The sequence below is a fragment of the Rattus norvegicus genome, chromosome 6, assembly GCF_021556685.1.
Source record: "Rattus norvegicus strain SHRSP/BbbUtx chromosome 6, alternate assembly SHRSP_T2T, whole genome shotgun sequence".
NCBI lineage: Eukaryota > Metazoa > Chordata > Mammalia > Rodentia > Muridae > Rattus > Rattus norvegicus.
The window spans coordinates 50,554,260-50,563,983 of NC_141539.1; the positions used below are offsets into that span (position 1 = coordinate 50,554,260).

General features: G+C 44.7%; 1 non-coding gene across 1 annotated transcript; it reads left to right on the forward strand.

Annotated features, from left to right (window-relative positions):
* Positions 1–2,301: 2,301 nt before the first annotated feature.
* Positions 2,302–2,432, forward strand: LOC120093459 (small nucleolar RNA SNORA17). The gene has a single exon (XR_015623626.1). It is a non-coding gene; the product is annotated as a small nucleolar RNA SNORA17 (small nucleolar RNA).
* Positions 2,433–9,724: the final 7,292 nt, after the last annotated feature.

The following is a 9,724-nucleotide window of genomic DNA, read 5'->3' on the forward strand; positions in this document are numbered from 1 at the left end:
ATGTTCTAGACATTATGTTTTAACTCACTCTGTCTCTTAGGGGCACTCCCACTCTCTCTTAAAAAAATTCTGGTCTGTCTAGACACTGGACTCTGTTCCTTTTCATGAGTAGTCCCCTTTGACTCTTTTCCCAGGTCTTGTAGAACACACACCTCCTAGTCTGTTCTTCCACAGCTTAGTATTTAGTGATGAACATATCTTTTTCTGTAGACTGTGTTCTGTTTACATCTGATGTGTCAAACCTCAAACACAGCAGAAACCATCTACTGCTGAATCCTGAGTGTATCCACTCAGGTGAAGGCTATGATGTAGTGTTCTTAAGTCAGTGATGGCGGTATTGAATAGTGGTGAATGACTGTGCGAGTCCCTTTAAAGAGAGGACACAGAAGAAGCTGGCATCCTGTCTGCATAGCAGGCAATGCTGCTATTCTTCAATGGTTGTGTGATTAAGCACTGGGTTTTGAGATGCCAAAGGCTGCTTAATCTGATCTCATCTCCTAACATGCTTGAGGCACATCTGAACGCTCATCTATCCCACTCTTTTGACCTCCCTTGCTCTAGTTTGTCTTTACTGTGCCTCACCTCTCATTTTCTTAGAGTCCCAGTGTGAACACATTGAGCTCCATCAGAAGTTGTTGGCAGAAGCCTTGGTTGAAGTCTGCTGTTTGTAGAGAATCCTTTGGATGTGAGTGAGTTCTTGGCACTCACCATCCTTGTCATTTTTGATCATTATTTCACAGGGAGCACCTGACTCTGGCCTCTGCTTCATGTGCAGTGAAAGATTTTGTAAGTTGACCAGTGTTTCCTCTCAGAGCTGTGCAGAGAGCTGTGCTCGTCCATGATACTAAACGGGGGCAAGCCACAAAGGTGATTAGGAATGACAGGGACTGTGCTTGTAACTCATTCTTGTAATCTTTAAGAGGCTGAAGAAGATTGATTACTGTGAATTTAAAGTCAACCTGAGGTACATTGTGAATTCTAGGGAAGCCTGAGCTACACAGAAAGGGAACAACAACAAAACAAAACAAACAAAAACTAATAGGAAGGAAGAAAGAGAAAGAGTTGAGAATAGGAGATGATAAAGAAGAAAGAAGAAAGGAAGCAAAACGGGAAGGGAGAGGAAAAAAGAAATGAATAGAGGTTGGGGAGGCCTAAGAGGAACAGAATGGGAGGAGAGGGAAAACATGGTCAGGAAGAATGGAAGAGAAGAGAAAAGGCTGAAAAGGAGGGGGAGGAGAGGAAGGAAGGAAGGAAGGGAGGAAAGAAAGAAAGAAAGAAAGAAAGGAAGGAAGGAAGGAAGGAAGAGGAAGATAGAAAGAAAGGAGAAAAAGAGAAATAAGGGAGGAAGGAAGGAAAGAGAGCAGTAGATGTAGGATCAGAGTTGCAGCTGGCAACTCTACCGCCTGATGAATGTCACTTGCTCTCTGAGCCCAGGTGTGCTAACCTGAAGCTCTGATGGCCTTGAGAAGGGACAGCTATGGGTACTTAGATCAGAAATTGGAATTCCAGAAAGCTATGCTGCTAAAAGCTTTTGGAGTTATTCAACTGGTGAAATGCAGCCTTGGCCAAAAGAAGACTGCAGCTAGCCCCATCTGTGCTCACTTGGGTATACCTATGGTGATTGGACCACGAGCCCCTTCATAGATAATAGGAAGCCTTGGTCTCCCCGGTTCCCCAACCATGCTCTACAGCATTATGTTGTGTTTTGTTTTCCTCCTCAGATCCATGTCTGAGGAGGAAAGAACTCAGAGTCAGAGTACAGGCAAAGCTTTAGAACAGTTCCATGGTAAACTCAGATGCTAGGGGCACAGAGTCCCTACTATGAGGAGGCAGCCATATTCCTGGCATCAGAGCCCGTGGGGTCAGAACACATGAGAAAGGCTGTCTCTGTGGATCCCACTGCAGTGGAACCAGCAGGCTTCATTGAAGCCCTATTTAAAAGCAGGACCACATGCTTGCTAATCCAGTTACATAGAAATGCCCTAGGCTCATTTTTTAGAAGGATTTACTTCACCTTTATCTTGTATTAGCCATATACTCTTTGTCTCCAAGAACATTGCAATCCATTTTAACTATAATGCATTTAAATACAAATATTTAAAGGATGAATTTCCTGTCCAATTTAACATAAAAATAATAAAAAAGTTTTCTGTCATACCATAAAACAGAGCATCACCTACGACCTCCTAGTAGCAAAGAACCAATTATTGAGCTTGATAATTTCATGATCAAAAGCGCTGCAGACAGGAGAGAGTACAGGTTTTATACTTATAAGGAAAGACCTTTTGCTAAAAGAAATATCCCACCCCAGAAATATTGCAGGTGTGGCTGCTGTGTCACATGTGCTTCAGTAGGTGGCAGAGGAGAGATTGGCTATGTCTATGCTCAGTGTTCTGACCTGTGAACATCAGTTCATCTGACCTATGAACATGATTAAAAGTCCTGAGTTTGAATTGATCACAAATCCTACACCAGGCAGTCCAGACAGGCTACTAGGATGGGGAACAAGATGGCGACTAGGAGAACCCCACCTAGGACTGTGAGCCTTGAAAATGAGTCCAAGACATACACTCCTTGCAAAGGGTCACTCGGGCAGTCTGGGTGAGGAGCGAGCCCAAAATGATCACCAAACCAGGGACATGGGATCTGGATAGGGAGCTAGCTTGAGATGACCACCAGTCTAGTGCCACACAGGTATGGGGGACCGACAATCCCCAATAGGACCCTTGTCTGGAATCGTACTGCATGGACATAGCACTACTGAGACTACTCCTGAGATGACCCCAGACACTCAGAGACCCTGAGTGCCACTAAGAGGAGCAAGTGAATTGTGTACAAATGGAAGAAAAGGAGAAACAGAAGGATGTGGGCACAATAAAGAGGCAGAGTTGGAGACTTGAGACTGATTTGAGTAGTGGGTGATGCCACTTGGGACCATAGTGGAGTCCTGGCCTGGGCTGCCACTGGAGACACATCTGGGTCCATAGCCCTGCAACAGCAGGTGTGTTACCACCAATGGCCAGGTGGATGTGACTGGTCTGGGCTGCTGCCCAGGGACATGTTGATGTCTGAGGGCAGTACAGAACTGACCCCACCCCTCACCTGGCATCCTGGGAGAGCTGGCCCTGAGGACATGAGAAGAGGAGAGCTGAACTGGCCCCTAACACGCTTCAGTATTTAGGAAAGTGTCCCAACATACTGTGGAAGTAGTGTGTGAGCTGCCCAGAGGATACAAACATGGGAGACTTGGCCCTACTACTGTCACCCATGTGGGAAAAGTTGTCCCAGTCACTTGTCTGTCAAGTGGTGACATGGGCTAGGGAGATATGACCCCTTTCACTCCTTACCACCTATAGCAGGAAGGAAACTGAACTGGCCCCAACTGGGTCATGAAAGCAAGAGATCTGGCCCTGTCCCTCGCCTGCTGCAGCACTGAAGTAGGCCCTGTACCTCACCTGAGCAGCACAGTTGATCCAGCCCTGGACGTGGGGGTTGCAGATGAGCTGGCCCCAAGAGCTCAAGTGTGGGTGAGCCAGCTTTACCTCTTGTCTGATGGTCAGTGGCGTGGATGTGAGAGAAATGTCTTCCACCCCTTCCTCATCCCTTGGCATCTATGGCAGGTGGGAAAGCTGGCCCTGAGGTCATAAGAGTAGAACTGGCCATGGCCTTCATTGGTTGCAACACTCAGGAGTACAGGCCCTGTATCTCAATTGGGCAGCTGGGTAGACCTGGCCCTGGCCCTGGTGGTGGTGGTGGTGGTGGTGGTGGTGGTGGTGGTGGTGGTGGTGGTGGTGGAGATGGTGGTGGTGGTGGTGGTGGTGGTGGTGGTGGTGGTGGTGGTGGTGGTAGGTTTCCATTGAGCTGGCTCTGAGAACATGAGAGCAGGAAAGCTGGTGGGTTAACCACCTCAGATACCTCTTAGGCTCAGACCCAAATACCTACTCCATCGATGAACTGCTGGAGTTCAGGAAGGTACTGGTCTTACAGATCCCCCAAACCAGGATCTCCATGACACAGGGCAACAACAGGATGTCAAAGTGGAGTCACAGTGAGAATCCAGTATTGACAGAATAGCAGAAACCAGAGGCCTCATACCACATCAAGGAATCATTGCAATAAACATTTGTAAGCCAAGAAGTATAGACCAAAAGGTATACTGGAAGACACACTTTACAAACTACAGCTTCCATGATGAGATTTTATTGTCTCTGTTTGGAGAAGGGTAGATATGAGGGAAATGGGAATGTGAGTGGGATTTGGGTACGTGATGTGAAATTTATAATGAACCAATAAAAATAAGTAAATAAATAAAATGATAAACTATAAAAGAAAACAAACCCCCTCATCTTCAGTGTGTGTGTGTGTGTGTGTGTGTGTGTGTGTGTACATGTCTGTGTGCATATCTGTCTATCTGTCTTTGTATCTGTGTAGTCCAGAGAACTTGTCCCTGTCATTCTTTAGGCACTGGTCCACCTTTGTGACAGGGTCTTCCACTGCCTTGAATCTCTCCCAGTATGGTAGACTGTCTCGTCTGGAAACATGAGGGAACTCCCAGCCTCTGCTTCCCCAGTGCTAGGATTACAAGTGGATACCACCACACTATGCTCTTTATCTAGGTGTTATAGAAGCAAAAGGACCAAGATCTTTGCTTTACCATCTGAGCTGTCTCCTAAGGGTTCCTTTCCACTTCTTTCTAATTTCATGCTCTCATCAGATGCTAACCTCTACTTCCCATACACACACCCCACTTAAACATACCATTACCCTTCCAAATGGAGTTGGTCACTTTGGCTACTGTGGGACAATGGTTAAATGAGGATAAGAGGCCTTTAAAGAAGCCATTCTGAGATATTTCTTGTATAGGAACTACTGAACAGGATTTCTTCTATGCCAGTTTCATTTCTCATCTCAACTTGAGTGCCTTACTAACTGCAGGTGAGGATTTCAGCTCTTCTCTCTGGAGAGAAGCTGCCATGCTATTCTCTCACTTTTCAGGTAATTACCTGCTTTTCTCTGGAAAAGCTGAGAAGAGGAAGCTCATGGCAGATACCAGCTCATGGAGCTGTCTACTGTGTATCCCACAGGGCTCTTCTCTTGGTTCCTAGTTCTAGTTTAGCTACTGGAGTTGAACAGAATAAATGACCCTGCTTCCATCTAACTATGTATTTAGATTAGTGTCCTAGTCAATTCTGAGCCAAGAATCATCTTTTTCTTAATGTGAATTAAAAAAAACCCATATTTTAGCTGGAGTGATAGTTTAGCTGCTAACGTGTTAACAGTGTTGAATCCCCGAACACTCCAGTAGTGTATACATGCAATTCCAGATTTGGGGAGAAAAAGCCTCAGGATCCTTGAAACTTATTGGCCAGTCAGCTTAGGCTTCTCACTGAGTTACAAGTACAGTTAGAGATCTTGTCTCAAAAGAAAAGGTAGGAGGCACCTGTAAAATGATAGCTTATGGTCTTTACATATGTGTATGCACACATACACACTCATCAGCACAGATACTCACAGTTGTGTGTGTGTGTGTGTGTGTGTGTGTGTGTGTGTGTTTATAAGCACATGAATGCTGGAACTGCAATGACCAGAAAAGAGTGACAAGTCCCCCAGAACCAAAGTACATACAGTGGTGAGCCACCCAGTGTAGATGCTGGGAACCGGACCCTGATCCTTTGAACAACCACTATAGGCTCTTAACCACAGAGGCATCTCTCCAACCCCTCTACTGCTTAATTTTAATCATCAGTGGACACATCCTAGAATCACACAGGAAGAACGTCTTAACAATAAGATGTTATCTGGACAGACACCGCCGGACCCTGAAGGAAACAGACCGGATAAACAGTTCTCTGCACCCAAATCCCGTGGGAGGGAGAGCTAAACCTTCAGAGAGGCAGACAGGCCTGGGAAACCAGAAGAGACTGCTCCCTGCACACACATCTCGGACGCCAGAGGAAAAAGCCAAAGACCATCTGGAACCCTGGTGCACTGAAGCTCCCGGAAGGGGCGGCACAGGTCTTCCTGGTTGCTGCCGCTGCAGAGAGCCCCTGGGCAGCACCCCACGAGCGAACTTGAGCCTCGGGATCACAGGTAAGACCAAATTTTCTGCTGCAAGAAAGCTGCCTGGTGAGCTTGGGACACACGGAAGCAGAATTTCTCTAGAACCGGGCACGTTCTGTGTTTACCGGAAGTCCCACACCCGCGGATCCCGGCCCACAGCAGCTCTCTGCTCCCAGACCCGGTGAGAGAGAGACCCAACCGCCTGGTCAGGTGGGCACTCCTGAGGCTGCAGAGCGGAAGAGACCACCAACACTGCTCACCCCTGCCCACATCCCTGGCCCAAGAGGAAACTGTATAAGGCCTCTGGGCTCCTGTGGGGGAGGGCCCAGGAGCGGCAGGACCCCTGCCAGAGACACCGCCGGACCCTGAAGGAAACAGACCAGATAAACAGTTCTCTGCACCCAAATCCCGTGGGAGGGAGAGCTAAACCTTCAGAGAGGCAGACAGGCCTGGGAAACCAGAAGAGACTGCTCCCTGCACACACATCTCGGACGCCAGAGGAAAAAGCCAAAGACCATCTGGAACCCTGGTGCACTGAAGCTCCCGGAAGGGGCGGCACAGGTCTTCCTGGTTGCTGCCGCTGCAGAGAGCCCCTGGGCAGCACCCCACGAGCGAACTTGAGCCTCGGGACCACAGGTAAGACCAAATTTTCTGCTGCAAGAAAGCTGCCTGGTGAACTCAAGACACAGGCCCACAGGAACAGCTGAAGACCTGTAGAGAGGAAAAACTACACGCCCGAAAGCAGAACACTCTGTCCCCATAACTGACTGAAAGAGAGGAAAACAGGTCTACAGCACTCCTGACACACAGGCTTATAGGACAGTCTAGCCACTGTCAGAAATAGCAGAACAAAGTAACACTAGAGATAATCTGATGGCGAGAGGCAAGCGCAGGAACCCAAGCAACAGAAACCAAGACTACATGCCATCATCGGAGCCCAATTCTCCCACCAAAACAAACATGGAATATCCAAACACACCAGAAAAGCAAGATCTAGTTTCAAAATCATATTTGATCATGATGCTGGAGGACTTCAGGAAAGACCTGAACACACTTAGGGAAGCACAGGAAAACATTAATAAACAAGTAAAAGCCTACAGAGAGGAATCGCAAAAATCCCTGAAAGAATTCCAGGAAAACACAATCAAACAGTTGAAGGAATTAAAAATGGAAATAGAAGCAATCAAGAAAGAACACATGGAAACAACCCTGGATATAGAAAACCAAAAGAAGAGACAAGGAGCTGTAGATACAAGCTTCACCAACAGAATACAAGAGATGGAAGAGAGAATCTCAGGAGCAGAAGATTCCATAGAAATCATTGACTCAACTGTCAAAGATAATGTAAAGCGGAAAAAGCTACTGGTCCAAAACATACAGGAAATCCAGGACTCAATGAGAAGATCAAACCTAAGGATAATAGGTATAGAAGAGAGTGAAGACTCCCAGCTCAAAGGACCAGTAAATATCTTCAACAAAATCATAGAAGAAAACTTCCCTAACCTAAAAAAAGAGATACCCATAGACATACAGGAAGCCTACAGAACTCCAAATAGATTGGACCAGAAAAGAAACACCTCCCGTCACATAATTGTCAAAACACCAAACGCACAAAATAAAGAAAGAATATTAAAAGCAGTAAGGGAAAAAGGTCAAGTAACATATAAAGGGAGACCTATCAGAATCACACCAGACTTCTCGCCAGAAACTATGAAGGCCAGAAGATCCTGGACTGATGTTATACAGACCCTAAGAGAACACAAATGCCAGCCCAGATTACTGTATCCAGCAAAATTCTCAATTAACATTGATGGAGAAACCAAGATATTCCATGACAAAACCAAATTTACACAATATCTTTCTACAAATCCAGCACTACAAAGGATAATAAATGGTAAAGCCCAACATAAGGAGGCAAGCTATACCCTAGAAGAAGCAAGAAACTAATCGTCTTGGCAACAAAACAAAGAGAATGAAAGCACACAAACATAACTTCACATCAAATATGAATATAACGGGAAGCAATAATCACTATTCCTTAATATCTCTCAATATCAATGGCCTCAACTCCCCAATAAAAAGACATAGATTAACAAACTGGATACGCAACGAGGACCCTGCATTCTGCTGCCTACAGGAAACACACCTCAGAGACAAAGACAGACACTATCTCAGAGTGAAAGGCTGGAAAACAACTTTCCAAGCAAATGGTCAGAAGAAGCAAGCTGGAGTAGCCATTCTAATATCAAATAAAATCAATTTCCAACTAAAAGTCATCAAAAAAGATAAGGAAGGACACTTCATATTCATCAAAGGAAAAATCAACCAAGATGAACTCTCAATCCTAAATATCTATGCCCCAAATACAAGGGCACCTACATATGTAAAAGAAACCTTACTAAAGCTCAAAACACACATTGCACCTCACACAATAATAGTGGGAGATTTCAACACCCCACTCTCATCAATGGACAGATCATGGAAACAGAAATTAAACAGTGATGTAGACAGACTAAGAGAAGTCATGAGCCAAATGGACTTAACGGATATTTATAGAACATTCTATCCTAAAGCAAAAGGATATACCTTCTTCTCAGCTCCTCATGGTACTTTCTCCAAAATTGACCATATAATTGGTCAAAAAACGGGCCTCAACAGGTACAGAAAGATAGAAATAATCCCATGCGTGCTATCGGACCACCACGGCCTAAAACTGGTCTTCAATAACAATAAGGGAAGAATGCCCACATATACGTGGAAATTGAACAATGCTCTACTCAATGATAACCTGGTCAAGGAAGAAATAAAGAAAGAAATTAAAAACTTTTTAGAATTTAATGAAAATGAAGATACAACATACTCAAACTTATGGGACACAATGAAAGCTGTGCTAAGAGGAAAACTCATAGCGCTGAGTGCCTGCAGAAAGAAACAGGAAAGAGCATATGTCAGCAGTTTGACAGCACACCTAAAAGCTCTAGAACAAAAAGAAGCAAATACACCCAGGAGGAGTAGAAGGCAGGAAATAATCAAACTCAGAGCTGAAATCAACCAAGTAGAAACAAAAAGGACCATAGAAAGAATCAACAGAACCAAAAGTTGGTTCTTTGAGAAAATCAACAAGATAGATAAACCCTTAGCCAGACTAACGAGAGGACACAGAGAGTGTGTCCAAATTAACAAAATCAGAAATGAAAAGGGAGACATAACTACAGATTCGGAGGAAATTCAAAAAATCATCAGATCTTACTATAAAAACCTATATTCAACAAAATTTGAAAATCTTCAGGAAATGGACAATTTCCTAGACAGATACCAGGTATCGAAGTTAAATCAGGAACAGATAAACCAGTTAAACAACCCCATAACTCCTAAGGAAATAGAAGCAGTCATTAAAGGTCTCCCAACCAAAAAGAGCCCAGGTCCAGACGGGTTTAGTGCAGAATTCTATCAAACCTTCATAGAAGACCTCATACCAATATTATCCAAACTATTCCACAAAATTGAAACAGATGGAGCCCTACCGAATTCCTTCTATGAAGCCACAATTGCTCTTATACCTAAACCACACAAAGACACAACAAAGAAAGAGAACTTCAGACCAATTTCCCTTATGAATATCGACGCAAAAATACTCAATAAAATTCTGGCAAACCGAATTCAA